This window comes from Ascaphus truei, chromosome 8 (genome assembly GCF_040206685.1).
Source record: "Ascaphus truei isolate aAscTru1 chromosome 8, aAscTru1.hap1, whole genome shotgun sequence".
Lineage (NCBI taxonomy): Eukaryota > Metazoa > Chordata > Amphibia > Anura > Ascaphidae > Ascaphus > Ascaphus truei.
The window spans coordinates 28,515,472-28,533,244 of record NC_134490.1 but is presented as its reverse complement, the minus strand read 5'-3'; the positions used below and the strand labels follow the sequence as shown (position 1 = coordinate 28,533,244).

At 44.6% G+C, this 17,773-nt stretch overlaps 1 protein-coding gene across 4 annotated transcripts in view; it reads left to right on the top strand.

Annotated features, from left to right (window-relative positions):
* Positions 1-17,773, top strand: part of LOC142501294 (uncharacterized) — a 210,523-nt gene that overhangs the window by 94,509 nt on the left and 98,241 nt on the right. The gene's annotated exons all lie outside the window — the stretch shown is intronic.

Genomic DNA, 17,773 nt, shown 5'->3' with positions numbered 1-17,773 from the left:
TCAATGGCCCAATTGACTTACAATGGGAAACCGCCGCTCCTCCTCTCGGACGCCACCTGCTGGTCTTCGCTGGAAACAGGCCCAAAACCGCCAGATCTGCCATTGGAATGCATGGAGCTGCAGTGGCGACCTATGGGAGGCTGCAAAATGGATCCTGAAAAGGCGGGAAAAGGGAACAAAGGGCTATAACCACTGAATTAACATTAACCCCTTCCCTCCCGCATCAACCCCAGTGTATGTGTTGGTGCAAACACTGGGATGAGAACAATACACATTTACAGGGGAATATACATTTGATTGCTGAAGCAGGGGAAAAACACATTACTGGACCGCAGTCCAGTTAACCCCTTGCTCCCCAAGTGAGAGCAGGGGGTGGCCAAATGGGGTGTAACACCTTTAATACCGGGCCAATCCCCCTCTCCCATGACAATAATGGTGAAAGCTGTGACGCGCTCAACACACACACACCCTTCACCTCTCTGCGCTCCATGCTGTTTCCTCCTTCTTAGCCCCACCCCCCAGCTCCTGACACCACGTCCTGATTCGATGCTGCTGGGTAAAGCAGCCAGTCAGGATGGAGGAAGCTGCCCAGCACCATAGCAACAGCCCTGCTCTCTCACTGCTCTTGGAAATCCCGCGGCCCATCCAAGCCAGTGAGGTCACTATGTCTAGAGAGGTAATACCATACACATACATGTCCAGTATTACCTCATTTCTTTACTGAATAGTATCCAAATACAGGACACAGGTTCAATACTGGACACCTGGCAACCCTAACTCTACTTGCTTAATTGTGTAATTGTCAACAACCATTTTATATTCCCAGTGTAAACATTTTTTTATAAATAAAATGATATTTGCAGAGAACAACTAGAGCAGGGGTGCGCAAACGTTTCCCTGTGCGCACCCCTGCCTGCTCCCGTTGGCGCCTCGCGTCCCCTTCCCCCCCTCCTGCTCGGCCCAGCATCAAATGATCCGCAGGGTCATGTGACGTCGCACAGCCATGGTAACGTGACGTTGCGGCGTCATTTGATGCCAGGTTACCATAACAACGCGACACTGGAAGGGAAGTGTGTTATAGAGGCCTCGCGCATTTAATTTAAATGCCTGGGGGGAGAGTGTGGGACCTCTATAACTGCCGCGCCCCCCAGTTTGCGCACCCCTGAACTAGAGAATTTTCAGTAGTTTGTAAGAAAATACAGGTGGGGTCTGCCATAGTGACAAAATATCTGAAGATAATTCAGAGGCTTCTGACAATGCAAAGAAGTATGGAGAGATGCATGCTGGGTATTACCCAAAGAGACAGGAAACAGAATAAATGGGTTGGAAACCAAACAAAAGTCTGTGACATCATCACATGGGTGAAGAAATTAAAATGGCGGTGGGCCGGACGTATCGGAAGAAGAAATGATCATTGGACAAAGATGGTATTCGACTGGATTCGAAGAGAAATTAAAAGACCAAGACGACGACGACCAAAAGTACAATGGGAGGATAACATCAGAACATATGTTGGAGCAACGTGAAGGAGAGGCTGCAACTGCAGCACCTGGAAGATCATTGGGAGGCTTCATCCAGCAGTGGGTTGACAAGGGCTGATGATTATGATTCAGAGATATATATATATATATATATATATATATATATATATATATATATATATATATATATATATATATATATATATATATATATATATATATATATATAGTGGTCGACAAATCACCAAAAAATCTACTCGCCGAACAAAAAAATCTACTTGCCACACGTGTGCTGCTTGGGCCAATAGGAGCTCGCCACGATGTTAAATCCACTCGCCCGGGGCGTGCAAATGTATAGGTTTGTCGAACACTGTATATATATACACACACATACTCTATTAATAATATAAATTTATAATTTGATACATATATGTATGTTATAATACATCTAGGTCCCATTGGGAGAAAAGCTCTATATGATATAGTTATATATAATACACCCCATTTTCTCTCCTCATGCAATCTCTAATTAGTACAGCGTCCTGTAATCCGCTGCATTCAGGTAGTCACAGGACAAACATTCAAAGTAGCGGCACAGCAGGAGTCTTGTCCAAATATGCACAAAGCACATGGTTATTAAATTGTATGCAGAGAGAGAGAGAGAGCGCGCATAATGATTAAGCCACCTGTGCTGAAACAGGGATATCCTTAAAACCTGGCCTGTTGGTGATCCTTGAGGACTGGAGTTGGCCACCCCTGGACTAAAAGGTCACACAAGCTATAACTTGTGTTTATTCATGCAACCCTGTACCTCAATAGCATGCAAATTCTTCTTAGCCATAACCAAAACCATATTTCAACAGCACTAAGTCTTAATACATTACAATATATTATACTTACTATATATAATATAGTTCTCTGTGGACTTATTTCAACAGAATACCAGAAGCAGAGAATCTCATTGTGCAAAACCTGCTTTGTATACAGCCCAAAACAAAAGGCTTTGTATTGCAGCAGAGCCAGAGTGTACCTGCAGTACTCATTTTAGCCTTTGGCTTCTGTCATACGGCAGCAGCTTTGCTATTTATATACCTTGGACAGAGAAGGTGACCATGAATCACGCAGGATTTAGACTTTCACTCTCTTTCCTATTGTACATATTGTGTTCATTCTACCTGAGCTGCCTCGGGAATTGCACTTCTCCCTTAAGTATTATTAATGTTATTATTGTTTTCATACATTTGATGTCTCTGTATGAAGATGTTTGTTCAGGGCTATTAGAGCCTATTGCACAATGTGTGATAATAACCAGACTAAGCTTGATTTTTAGATTCTATAGATGAGGAGTGGCCAACTCCAGTCGTCAAGGGCCACGTACTGATCAGGTTTTAAGGGTACCCCTGCTTCAGCACAGGTGGATCAAGCGAGCCACCTGTGCTGAAGCAGTGGTATCCTTAAAACCTGACCTATTAGTGGCCTTTGAGGACTGGAGTTAGCCACTCCTGCTATAGACATATGGCTGAAAAGAGACTGTCGGTCAGACTACCATGTCTCAGAAGATCATCTACAACTCTAAGGCTGGGATTATGGTCCCTGCGGGGCCGCGTGAGAAATACAAAATGTGTTGTATTTTCAAAATGTAGCCGCGTCATCGCACCTCTCCGCCTTTAGGCGCACAGGCGCCGAGGTAGCTCCCATAAGAAAATACAGCAGAGTGCTTGCCGGGTGCGCGCACGCAGCGATGCCAGAACCATAATCCCAGCCTTAAAGGGGCAGTCCAAGCGACGTGTTTAACAAATACATTAAAAAAAAATAGGTGTGACGCAGGGGTCTCTGGAGTTAATTTCAGCTCTGGGGGACCCCCTGCTTCCCGAGATACTTATCCCCGTAGGGGGTGCCGGTATCTCTCTGCTGTTTTAAAGCTGCCGCATCACATAGGCCAATTGGAAGACCAGGGATAACATCACAGCTTCCTATTGGCCCACGTGACATTTAAGATGCCTTTTCGATATATCCAACTAGCTCAGCCAGAGTTGCTATCGGCACCTGCTCCGAGTTAATTATCTCGGGAAACAAGGGAGTCCCCGAAGCTGTAATCGATGCTGTTCAGCTCCGGAGACCCCCTGCTTCAAACTTATTTAAAACAACAAAAACGTGTCGCTTGGAGTGCATCTTTGTGGGACTAATATGTATTAATAATATGTTGTTATTATTATTAATATTAATAATATGTATTACTCGCTAGTCAAGATGTCGAGGTCGCCCTACATATAAAATATCGTTCAACTTCATACTACAGTATTTTCTTTTCCTTTATTTTTATTTTTTTTAACTTTTTGTTTTTGTGGAGGGCTGGGTACATCTTTAGACATCTATATGTTTTTAATATGTGTTTAAATCATATCTGACTCATGTAGTAAAGCCATTAACTTCTGAGTACAGTAGCTAGTGACCTGTATAGTTAACAGATGCTTCACTTCGGGAAGTGGAAATGCTTACAAGGCATGTTTACTCTGAGAACACACATTGGAACTCAGAATGTTTTCGCCAGCATTTCAATTAGCAACATGTTTGTGAATCACAGAACATTTAACCCTTGCTGTGAGGTGCTTAAGGCAGCAGCTGTGTGCACAATTTATGTTTATTAATTTATTTTGTCCGTACTGGTTGACAAAAAGGGGGTTTCCTGATCGTTTGCGTAAAAACCTCAGTTCTGGAGATCGCAACGTTTTTAGCATTGGTTTGTTTGCGAGTTTCACATGACTGCCAGCAGGTGAGCTAATCCAGGGGTGTGCAAACTTTTCAGTTTGCGCCCCTCCCCCCCTCCATCTGCACTCCCCCTTGCCTGCGCCCCCCCTTGTTACCTGCTCTCAGTTGAAATGATGCTGCGTGTCATGGCGAAGAGATGAATGAGAGCAGGTAAGGGAAATTGCAGAAGTCTCACGCCTCCCCTGGCATTTAATTTACATGCCTGGGGGAAAAGTGCGGGGCCTCTTCAACCGCCGCCCCCCCCCCATAGAAAATCCCATGCCCCCCAGTTTGCGCACCCCTGAGCTAATCAATACAATGGAAGTGTCCAGTGGAATAGATTTGCGAATGACCATGTGTGTTTCTAGGTGTAGTCTTTTCCCACTAATATGCTTCTCTGTGTGGATGTGTTCAGTGAAATACATATGCACTACAATGTCAATTAGAATACAAATGCGTTGCAAGCACGGAGTTTAATTTAATGATCTTGGGCCATATTTACTACGCTTTGGAAGACCCCTTACAGCCCAATAGCGTCAATAGATTGTATGGTGTCTTAAACCACAAGAACTGCTCGGTAAATATGGGTCATATTGATATTGGTTCAGGCTAGGAAGTTGTTGGCAATAGTAAAAAGAGTGTCAGGGTGCTCAGGATGTTAGATCCTATGATATGATTCCTTTTATATATGTGCGTGCACTCGAGGGGGGGGGAGGAGAATGTTTTCTGTACTTTATCAAGGATTAAGAAGTGTACGAAACGCGTAGGAGAACTGTGTACCTCCTTTTTTTAAAAATTATGTTTCAATAAAGTTTTCTTGTTTTGGATCCTACTCCACTGGCTGTGCGCTGCTTTTTCTTTTTTTCTTCATTGGAAGTTGTTGGCAGCCAATTTATGTAAGGGGAAAAAACAGCAAGCATCATTAAAAAAAAATTTTTTTTAACTCCAATTTTGTAGAGAATGAAGGACAGTTATGCATTGGCATTCTCTACTTCCCCACTGAGACATGAATTCAACCAAAGCTATGCAATGGCATGGTTCCAGATTGTGTATGTGTGTATGTGATCCCTCCTTACCTGGCTCAAAAGTGCTACATCGTGTTTTGTAGGCACAGTGGTGCTCCGTTTCTTTTCATACCTTCCCAGGGTGATGGACTTCCTGCAAGCTGGGCGTGTGTAAGCAGCGATGTTACAAGATTTGCCGCCAGGATCTTTGCTCTTTCAAAGATATATGCTTTATTTATGTCATCGCTCTATTTCCCTTAGACTGACACCTACTGCTAAGGTGGGGGCCCGGGTTTTCCTTCGTTGTGTTACGTCACACGTGGCTGTAGCTCAGACAAAAGGAACAAGCCACCACGCTGTCTCAAATGCACAGATATTTATAGTAGACCCAGATAAACCATATGCTCCTCAACTGGATGATCATTCAATACATGTACAATACGTAAAAACACTCCCCCTACAAAACGCTGCGCCGTATGTGTGGGTCAGGGTCTCCTTCTGTGACTATCCGACCCTGCCTCAATCTGTGTTGGCCTGAAATCCCTTCAGCCAGTGGCTATCGAGTTGTGCGGCTCAAGGCGTAGCTCAAGACCTGGTCGGCACCGGTCGGCCCTGAGATCCCTCCAGGTGCAGCCGCTCTGTCCCCACGTGCCCTGCCCAGTCCTCTTAAAGGCTCCTATCCCTTACTCCCTCCTTGCCACCGTCCATTGTTATAGGCTGCTGCCATGTCCATCATAAGTCATGTTCTCAGCACACTTTGGAGAGGAGCTAGGCAGGGGGGGGACAGGGCATGTGTGTAGGCTACAGATAATTCAAAGTAGAAAACATGAATCGGAGCACTACTGGTTTTCTTCATGCAAAATGTATTGTGCCAAATAGAAACGTTTCGGCCTGTATCAAGTGAAAGTGGACAGCTACAGGACAAAACTTTGTGTTTCTCTTTGGCACAATAAATTCCATGAAGAAAACCCGTAGTGCTCTGATTCATCTTCTCTTCTTTGGATTCACTCTGGATTACTGGCAGGCTGTCAGTGGAACCAGAAGCACCGATATTGGTATAATTTTACAGATTACTTGTTTGTTTTTGGTGTGCAGCATTTTCTCATTTGGCATTATACAGACTACTTCTTTGGGCGCCTGTGTAGCATCCCCAAAGAAGCTCTTTTATTGTTACCAATACTATGGTGCTATCTTGGAATCCCTTAGCGAAGGGGTTCTCCTACTCCCACTGGGACCCTGTGGTGGGGGTGCACCCTCTCTCGGGAACCGTCACCTTGTGCATGACCTTCCTTGTCCCTATCTATCATATGTAGGTGAGCTTATGGACCTGTTGATAAAGCAGCTCCCATCATCTACTCAGGAAGCCCCTGTTTGAGGGACTTAATTTTGAGTACATGGCTCTTTCTCACTTTTTCGTCTGGGAAATAGACTCACCCTGTATCATGGCTCTATCTCTAAGAAGGGGCAAATTCTCTATCAAAACAAAGGGACTTCACTTACAACTCTATATTAACTATGCACAGTGAGGCTCATCTGTCTTCATCCCCCAGGAACCTGCGTTCCAGAACCTTCACTCCACTATATATATCCCCTAGTGATGTTTCAATCTCCCTGAATACATGGTCAGGGCTTACATTTTGCAGAGTCATTCTGCACCAACTCATAAGTTAACACTTTAGGTAAACTAATAGCCCCAGTAGGGGATATCTATATCGATATCTATATCGTTTTAGTAGATCAAGATTTTTCAAAATTAAGTTGACAACTATGGAGTTTTCAGCAGTACTAGGCCCATGTCCGCTTCATCTCTTTCCTGGATGACTGAACATAGGAACATATCGTATTTGCTTTGCAACAACAAAAGTGTTTGTTAGAGCTGCACCTCGAGGCTAAATCCTTCACCATAAATAAAATGTGCTCGGGGCTGCCAACCTGAGATGAGATTGAATACGTTGTTGCATTACTTCTGTAAGTGGCTTCACCAAGCTGGCAGTAGTGCCTTAGAAGTGCACCTATTTGAATTATTTAACTTCTGTTCTTATGTCTGTCTGCCAGTGTGCTGTGTTCCATGCTGCAGAGCAATACAAACATTATGCAGAGCTGTGGGCAGTGGTTGATGGTACTAAGGATACAGAGTACCTAACTTCGTTTTGTTAATGTACAACCCCAGAGTTGGCAGACTAATGATTCAACTTGCTATTTAAAAATAATTGATTTATTTAAGAACTTGGTACTTTGTAAGCATAAATATTATATAGATATGGTCAGAATAGCTTTCCCTAATGCTAAACAAATACTTTCCATAGGTATAATAAATACATACTATAAGTTGCATTTGTAGTTAGTTGACATACAGGCATACCCCGCTTTAAGTACACTCACTTTAAGTACACTCGCGAGTAAGTACATATCGCCCAATAGGCAAACGGCAGCTCACGCATGCGCCTGTCAGCACGTTCTGAACAGCAATACCGGCTCCCTACCTGTACCGAAGCTGTGCGCAAGCGGGGAGACTATAGAGCCTGTTACAAATGCGTTATTTACATCAGTTATGCACATATATGACGTTTGCAGTACAGTACATGCATCGATAAGTGGAAAAAGGTAGTGCTTCACTTTAAGTACATTTTCGCTTTACATACATGCTCCGGTCCCATTGCGTACGTTAATGCGGGGTATGCCTGTATTTTAGATTATGAAAACACAGTATTTTACATGATCGATTTCAGGCTGAAAGTAGCTTAGTGGGCAGAAACCTGCCTCTGACACGAGTGAGCTTGGGTCCATATCTGTGTCGGCTCTTCTTGTGACTTAGGGCAGTGATTCCCAACGTGGAGTTCAGGAACCGCTAGGGGTTCACGAAGAGTCGTGGAAAAAATAAAATGTAATGGCAGATATTAGGCAGTATAGTGAGTTCCTAAGCCCATAGGGGAACTACGCACTTAGTAAGGCGTCAAACTGCACATTAATGTTGGTGGTATAGCTGTCCATTGCAGCAAGGCTTTGTGGGGTGTGACTTTTGGAAGCTCAGGACACTATCCTGCTTGGGATTGCTCACACCGTTTCATTAGCAATCGTCTGAAGAGCAAGCAAAAATATGTTTTAATTAGGGGTTCACGGAACAAATATTTTCTAGCATGGGGCGCACCGTGTTAAAGAAAAAAAAAAAAAAAGGTGGGAACTACTGGAAAATTCACCTCGACTGTCTCGGGCACCAAAATTAGGGCATAAGCTTTTCGAGACAGGGACTCATTGATAGATATATATACATATATAGATATAGATAGATATATATATATATCTATATATATATATATATAGATATATATATACAGTGTTCGACAAACCTATACATTTGCTCGCCCCGGGCGAGTGGATTTAACCCCCGGGCGAGTAAATATTGGCCCAAGCAGCACACGTTTGGTACTAGGTGGCGAGTAGATTTTTTTGTGTGGCGAGTAGATTTTTTGGTGATTTGTCAACCACTGTCTATATATATATATCTATATATACATACATACATACATACATACATACATACATACAGTGTTCGACAAACCTATTCATTTGCATGCCCCGGGCGAGTGGATTTAACATCGTGGCAAGCTCCTATTGGCCCAAGCAGCACACGTGTGGTACTAGGTGGCGAGTAGATTTTTTGGTGATTTGTCGACCACTGTGTGTGTATATATATATATATATTGTGACAAACGGCTTACTCCGGGGCTCCGTCGTTTGTCCGGGACTGTTTAGAACACGGTCTTTTAGGGTAGGTTAAATGATGAGGCGTCACGTACTGTTCCTTTAAACAGGCTATGCCTGGTTTATTCAGTCCCAGGCACTGAGACTGCCACAGTGCATACAACAGAAAACAGATCAAAACAAAAGCTGCTCACCTGAGCGATAACTTAACTTAGATATCCCTGACTCAGGGTTGGAAGTGGCTTTTCCACTTCCAACATCAAAACACGGTACTTTTGCAGTCTTACACAAATGAACAGAAAGATTGAACCTGTTTGGGGAAGAGGCTTCTCCCCTCTGTAGTTCAGCAGCCTTCCAGCCTCCTGGCTCTTGTGGGGAGACCAGAGCAAACAGGAAATCAGTCTTTCATACCTGATTCCTAATTAGCATGACAGGTGACAGAAATCAGGCAGCAGACAAACTCTGGTCTGGATCTCTCATCCCTCAGTTCCAGCGCTTGCCAAACTGTGGGATGGAGTGTATGTATTATAAGGCTGCACTCCCAGGCCAAACAGGATAGAAACTGTCTAGTATCCTGGGAGCCCTATATACGGAATTTATTACCATCCCCTGGTTTCTGTCACATATCCTCCCCCCCAGCTCAGACCTCGAGGGATGAGCGACCATGGATATTAGGGAGTGCATCCTTGACAACCCGTCAGCATTGCCATGTTTGTGCCCTGACCTGTGTTCCACAGAAAATTTAAAGGGTTGTAGGCTTAGGAACCACCTGGTCACTCTAGCATTCTTTTCCCTGTTTTGACACATCCAGGTAAGGGGTGCATGATCTGTGACCAACCGGAATTTTCTCCCCAACAGGTAGTATTTGAGCGTCTCTACAGCCCACTTTATTGCGAGACACTCTTTCTCTACTATGGAGTAATTTTTCTCCTGGGGATTTAGTTTCCTACTTAAATAAAGGATGGGGTGCTCCTCACCTTGAGACTCCTGGGAGAGTACCGCCCCCAGCCCTACCTCAGATGCGTCGGTTTGGACTACGAACTCTTTGGAGAAGTCAGGTGTGACCAACACTGGTTGGGCACAGAGAGCTTCTTTCAGGCTTCTAAAGGCCTGTTCGGTTTCGGGGGACCACTTTACCATTAGCGGTCCTCTTGCTTTTGTGAGGTCAGTTAGTGGGGTTGCCTTAGTTGCAAAATTGGGAATAAACCTTCTATAGTACCCAATTAACCCCAAAAAGGTCCTTACTTGTTTTTTTGTAACTGGCCTTGGCCAATTTTGTATCGCCTCCACTTTGAGTGTTTGGGGTTTGAGTAAACCTCTGCCAATAGAATATCCCAGATACTTGGCCTCCTCCAGACCAATAGTGCATTTAGCGGGGTTAGCAGTTAGTCCAGCAGACCGGACTGCGTCAAGCACAGCTTGGACCTTTGGAAGGTGGGATTGCCAATCTTCACTATGGATTACCACATCATCCAGGTAGGCGGCAGCATACCGAGCATGTGGTTTTAAAATTTTATCCATCATTCTTTGGAATGTGGCGGGAGCTCCATGTAAGCCAAAAGGCAACACCTTATACTGAAAGAGGCCGTCTGGGGTTGAGAAGGCTGTCTTTTCTTTTGCCCTTTCTGTGAGGGGAACCTGCCAGTACCCTTTTGTTAGGTCTAGGGTTGTGAGATATCGGGCTTTGCCCAGTCTCTCTACAAGTTCATCTACCCTGGGCATAGGATAAGTATCAAATTTTGACACCGCGTTTAGTTTCCGGTAGTCATTACAAAACCTTGTTGTACCATCTGGCTTTGGGACTAAGACTATAGGGCTGTTCCACCCACTTTGGGATTCCTCAATTACACCTAGTTTTAGCATTTTTTTAACCTCTAAACTTATAGCCTTTCTTTTGGCCTCTGGGATTCGGTACGGTTTAAGGTTAACTCGGACCCCCGGTTCAGAGACTAGGTCATGTTCAATTACGCTAGTTCTACCTGGCCGTATAGAGAAGATTTCTTTGTTTCTTTTCACTAAATTCTGAACCTCTCGTTTCTGATGAACAGACAGGGTTTCAGCTATGCTAACCTCTGGGTCAGTTTCTTGATTCTCTGACGGACCTGGGGGTACTAGGGTTAACAAGACTTCTCTATCTTTCCAGGGCTTGAGTAGGTTTATATGGTAAATTTGCTCAGGTTTCCTCCTACCTGGCTGTCTTACCTTATAATTTACTTCTCCCACTCTTTCCAAGACCTCATATGGCCCATGCCATTTAGCAAGGAATTTACTCTCCACGGTGGGAACCAGAACTAGTACCCTATCACCTGGAGAAAAAATTCTGACCCTAGCACCCTTATTATATGTATTCCTCTGTGCTTCTTGAGCTTTCTCCATGTGTTCCCTCACTATCGGTAGGACTGCAGCAATGCGGTCCTGCATCTGGGCAACATGCTCTATTACACTTCTGTAAGGGGTAACCTCGTGTTCCCAAGTCTCTTTGGCTATATCCAGTAAGCCCCTTGGGTGTCGGCCATACAATAGTTCAAACGGGGAGAAGCCAGTGGATGATTGGGGAACTTCCCTAATGGCAAATAACAGGTACGGTAACAAACAATCCCAGTTTTTCCCATCTTTATCAACCGCCCGCCGTAACATGCTCTTTAAGGTTTTATTGAACCTTTCCACTAAACCATCTGTTTGTGGATGATAGACTGAGGTTCTGAGATGCTTGATTTTTAGGAGTTTACATAGCTCTTTCGTTACTTGGGACATAAATGGTGTTCCCTGGTCAGATAGAATCTCTTTAGGAATCCCGACCCGGGAAAACAGAACTACTAACTCTTTTGCTATGTTTTTAGCTGAGGTGCTACGTAGGGGAACTGCCTCCGGATATCGGGTGGCATAATCTAATATTACCAATATATGCTGATGTCCCCTAGCAGACTTTATTAGGGGTCCTACTAGATCCATAGCAATCCGGTCAAATGGTACCTCTATTATGGGAAGGGGTACCAATGGGCTGCGGTACGCCTTGAACGGGGCGGTGATCTAACATTCTGGGCATGAGGAACAATAATTCGTAATTTCTGCCAGAACCCCAGGTCAATAGAAGCTTCGGAGAACCTTTTCTTTTGTCTTTTCCACCCGTAGGTGTCCCCCCAATGGATGACTATGTGCGAGGTGTAATACTACGTTACGGAATGTCCGTGGTACCAACAATTGTTTAGTTGTAACTGATTTCCTTTTATCAACCCGATATACTAGGTCGTTCTCTACCTCGAAGTAGGGGTAAGCAAGTGACCTATCTGGTTGGCCAGGAGTACTATTCTGGTCCCGTATATTTCCCCTTGCTACCACTAATGTGGGGTCCTCCCACTGGGCCTTCTTAAAACTCCCAGGACTGACCTCTATGTCAGCGAGGGTCTTATCCGGTTCTGGGGTGGTAAGTGTCTGCTCAACATCTTGATTTGGGGTATTCCCTACCAAAGTAGTGATGGGGAAGGGAATTTTACAGCACTCCTCCTTTTCCCCCTTCTTATTTGGGCCCTCGTCAACCTCCATTTCTGAAAAAGGGAAAGGATTTGTTTCTTCTAATACTTCATTATGGTCCGCTATTGAACTCTGGGCGCTATTCTGAGCGGGGGACCACATTTTTAGAAAATGGGGAAAGTCGGTCCCTATTAACACATCATGTGCCAGTTTGGGTACAATACCCACCTTGAAATCTAAAGAACCAAACTCTGTTTCAAAAAAAACATCAACAGTGGAATATTCATGATTATCCCCATGTATACAACAAATTGCCACTCTTTGTGAACTGTTTCCCTGTTTCTTCTTAATGGGCAAGAGGTATTCGGACACTAGTGTGACCATGCTCCCAGAGTCAAGAAGTGCCCGAACCCTCTTACCATTAACCTTTACAAATGCCCACAGATGGTTATTCAAGGGGTCCTCTGGGCTAGGGCCCATACATTGGGACAACAGCGAATAAGGTTCCACGCTGTTGCATTGCATGGGATCATCATTTAGTGGGCAGATTTTTGCTGTGTGGCCCCTCTCATGACAATTTACACATTTAGGTACATAGTCTGTGTCCCACTTAGAGCCTTTTCCCGGCTCCCCATGTTGGCTATTGCCCTTAGTGTGCGAACCACTGTTGCTGGTGCTGCGTGAAGGTGGTCGCCGCTCTTCAGCGCCCCTTAACCCCGGTACCCTTTTACCGTCTCTGGAAGAGTCCTGGAACCTCGGGTAGTGGGGTTGCTCCACGACTGTGGGTTGCGGGTGCTCTTCTGCTGCATTGTACCTTTCTACGAGGGCCACAAGCTCATCCGCATTGTGGGGGTCACTCCGACTGACCCAACGGCGTAAGGCAGAGGGAAGTTTCCTCAAGAACTGGTCCATGACCAACCGTTCCACGATGTGGCTGGCTGAGTTGATCTCGGGTTGTAGCCACTTCCGGGCGAGGTGGATGAGGTCATACATCTGGCTTCGTCTGGCTTTATCCATCGTGAAGGACCATGCGTGAAACCTTTGGGCGCGAACAGCCGTGGTTACGCCGAGGCGGGCGAGGATCTCGAACTTCAATTTTGCATAGACGTTAGCTTCGGCTGGCTCTAGATCAAAGTAAGCCTTCTGGGGTTCGCCGCTTAGGAAGGGTGCGATTAGACCAGCCCACTCAGCTTCTGGCCATCCCTCTCTCTGTGCCGTGCGTTCAAACGTGAGAAGATAGGCTTCCACATCATCCGAGGGTCCCATCTTCTGAAGGTAGTGGCTTGCCCTGGTCATTTTCGGTACTGGGGCTGCCGCTGCCAGTGGAAGGTTACTGATAGTCCCCCTCAGGATCTCGAGTTCCTGCTGTAAGCCCTGAGCGAACCGCTGTTGCTCCTCTCTCAGCAAGCGGTTTGTCTCTTGCTGGTTTGCATTCGCGTTTTGCAGGGCTTCATTCGTCTGTTGCTGGTTTGCATTCGCCTGTTGCTGGTTGGCATTCGCCTGTTGCTGGTTGGCATTAATCTCTTGCTGGGCTATTAGCAGCTGTTGATGGGCTGCATTCGTCTGCTGCTGGTTTGCATTAGTTTCTTGCTGGGCTATTAACAGCTGTTGCTGGGTTTCATTCGCGTCTTTCTGGGCAGCGACATTGCGTACCAGCGCACCCACCACGTCTTCCATCTTGTTTGCAGAGGATGAAAAAACTTTTTTTTTTTTTTCAAAGTTCTTCAACCCGCAGACCCCCTAGTGTTCTGCCCGCATTCTCCACCATATGTGACAAACGGCTTACTCCGGGGCTCCGTCGTTTGTCCGGGACTGTTTAGAACACGGTCTTTTAGGGTAGGTTAAATGATTAGGCGTCACGTACTGTTCCTTTAAACAGGCTATGCCTGGTTTATTCAGTCCCAGGCACTGAGACTGCCACAGTGCATACAACAGAAAACAGATCAAAACAAAAGCTGCTCACCTGAGCGATAACTTAACTTAGATATCCCTGACTCAGGGTTGGAAGTGGCTTTTCCACTTCCAACATCAAAACACGGTACTTTTGCAGTCTTACACAAATGAACAGAAAGATTGAACCTGTTTGGGGAAGAGGCTTCTCCCCTCTGTAGTTCAGCAGCCTTCCAGCCTCCTGGCTCTTGTGGGGAGACCAGAGCAAACAGGAAATCAGTCTTTCATACCTGATTCCTAATTAGCATGACAGGTGACAGAAATCAGGCAGCAGACAAACTCTGGTCTGGATCTCTCATCCCTCAGTTCCAGCGCTTGCCAAACTGTGGGATGGAGTGTATGTATTATAAGGCTGCACTCCCAGGCCAAACAGGATAGAAACTGTCTAGTATCCTGGGAGCCCTATATACGGAATTTATTACCATCCCCTGGTTTCTGTCACAATATATATATATATATATATATATAATATATATAATATAATATATACACGCATTTGTAAGTGAATACTGAATTGGTTGCCTCTTAAATATCCTACACACAGTTGCTCAGTTACTCACGCGTTGAATAAATACATCTTTTCTGTCTGCCATTCAGGCTTAACAGATTCTTACCACCTTTTTAACGCTTATTTTATCAGTGTGGTGATGGAAAGAAAGGCCCAGATTAATGAGAGAGGTGTTAGTAGCCATGTTACATCATTTATATTGTGGCAGGTGGGATTATTCCTATCGACCTCCAGTGTAGGATCAGTCTGAGCTAGATTGATGTGTTGTCTCCTGATCTGGCTGTTAGAGAGGACAGGGAGACACCGGTATGCTGCAGATCTGCAGCCTTTTTATATTCCTAACCCAGGCTGTGCTGACAAGCTGTGTAATACGGCAGGCATAAGCTTATAGAGATCCATGTTAAACTGGATGAGTAGCAAAATGGCACCTGGTGAGCGACTCAGCGACGGCCTTAGGCTTTGTGGGGCCCAAGGCAAAGCGCTGGCAGCGGTACCCCCCCTGTGAAAAAAGTTAAGGGCACTTACCTTGAAGAGCAGCCCTCCTCCGGCAGCGTCGCGGTGGCATTTGACGACATATTGGCTCTGCAACATGTCATCATAGGCTGTCGGTCACTATGGCAACGCGATGCTACAAGTGGCGACTCGCTCCAAAACAGGTAAGACCCCTTTCAAAGTGGGGTGGGGGGAGAAACCACACCTTGGTGAGAAGCGGTCCTGCCGGTCTGGGGTCCCCACGCTTCCTCCTCTCCCTCCTCCTGTCGGCACCTGGATCCAATTCTGCCTGACCATTGGGGGTAGCTGGAGGAGAGGGGGGCCCAGCTCTCTTCCTCCTCCAGCTCTTCGGTCGGGTTAAAGTTGGATCCCAGTGCCGAAAGGGATATATATGAGGGGAACTCAAAAAGCAAGCAAAGCAAAAGCATAATGAAACTGCTTCCTTATCGTGGGGACGGACTAAGATCACCTCACTATTCCAATAATATATTTGTAGCAAAATAGGAGGCCTCAGCACTCGGCCATAAATGAAAAGTCAATTTATTCAGTCCAAAATAGTAACAGACACAAAATAAGAAGGGCAACATTTTTGACCCATCCAGCGCCTGTATTTCTATGTAACGCACACCGTTTTAGCCGGATGGTTCTGGAGAACGTTGGTGAGGAAGATACACACTTCCTTCCAGGCTGCTGCACCGATAGAACGACTTCTAAAAAAGATGAAGAGGTTTATTAACAGGCTCCATCAACAACAACCACAAAATATTGATTTTTAAGATGGAGTGGGGGGAATTTTGCTTGGAATGGAAATACATCATACGTTTGACACAAAAGATAACTGGCCACTTTTGTGTTTAGTTATTTCACTAACCGTCTTTGGTACAGAGTGATACTTTACTATTTATTGGGCTAGCATGAGAGTTCTGTAGAGATGTGGTACCACCTGTTCCAAAAAAGCTGTGTGATGGCTGCAGGCCGGGGGACTTGGGGAGGAATTCAGGATCCCTCATTTTGTAATATTGCAGCATGTATCCATCGGTGTATATCTTTCATTTACTTCAGATTCATTGGTGTAACACAAACATCTCTGTATTAACCTGTCGGACTAAGAGGCAAATAAAGCAGCTTAATTTTTTTTTAATATAATGATTTTGTTTTAATATATGGAGCCTTTGATTACCTTTATTCAAAACTAATTACCTAAGCTGACGGTCGATTAATTTCTCCAGTGATCGATCAGCAAAATCCTGCTTCCCAGGGCTCACTAAAGGTATTTATTTTTTTATTTCGAAAATGTTTTACCAGGAAGTACAGTAATACATTGAGAGTTACCTGTCGTTTTCAAGTACAGTGTGTCCTGGGCATAGCGTTAAGATGACATATAATAAATACATGGATACAAATGCAGTTACATCAGTTGGAAATCAATCCTTCAGTCAGTGTACAATGTATTTTTTATATTACTAAGGTAACATTATCTATTGTTACCATTTACAGCTCATACTGCTGGGAATATTGGCAACAAGTGATCACAAACAGGAAAGTGTTACAAAGACCTTGCACTGCTGGGGAGGTGTTTAAAACCTATAGAAATCAAAGGATTATCAGTATATTAAAACTCATTAAAAATGGCAGCAAGAGTTGAATTAAAAAAAAATGTAGTAAATATTATCTAATACTACAGAATAATAATAATAATAAAAAAAACACACATGTAGGATATTGCTTGGATTGCTCCTTAAATCGGTGTCAGATCTAAGAAACAGGATTTGCAGCCGCCAGACAAATACCCCAGTGAACGGATTATTTAAAAAATGGAATTGCTCAGATCTGTCAACGGTTTTTCTGTGAGACTCACATGAGCAATCTCAGACTTTAATAGTCTCACTGATATGAAGAAAGCATGTTTTCCAATACACTGTATGCACCCCTCGCTCAATCCTTTCCCGAATTGTATTCCAGTTTTGATGACCACCTCCCAGCCCCCCTCCTGTAACCTTGCCGTCAGACGGGTCCTTCTCATTAACCAGTCTTTCAATAAACCTACAAGGAAGTAAGATCACAACTCTAATTCTAGCTGAAGTGGTTCCCCTACTAATCTCTGGATACGTACATTGTAAGCTCTTCGGGGCAGGGACTTCTTTTCTCTTACGTTACTTTGATGTCTCGTCATATTATTATGTCCCGTGTATTACTGCTGTGAAGCGCTATGTACGTAGCTGGCGCTATATACCTAAAGATCTATATACGTACCCGACATAGAAGCATAGAATTTGCCGGCAGATAAGAACCACTTGGCCCATCGTGACTGCCCATTATCCCATCTGCTGTTAAACCTCAAACCCTAATTGATCCTTAACTTGCCTTCATATTTAGGTTAGCTTTATATAACGTGACCAGATTTTTCCCGGGACAAA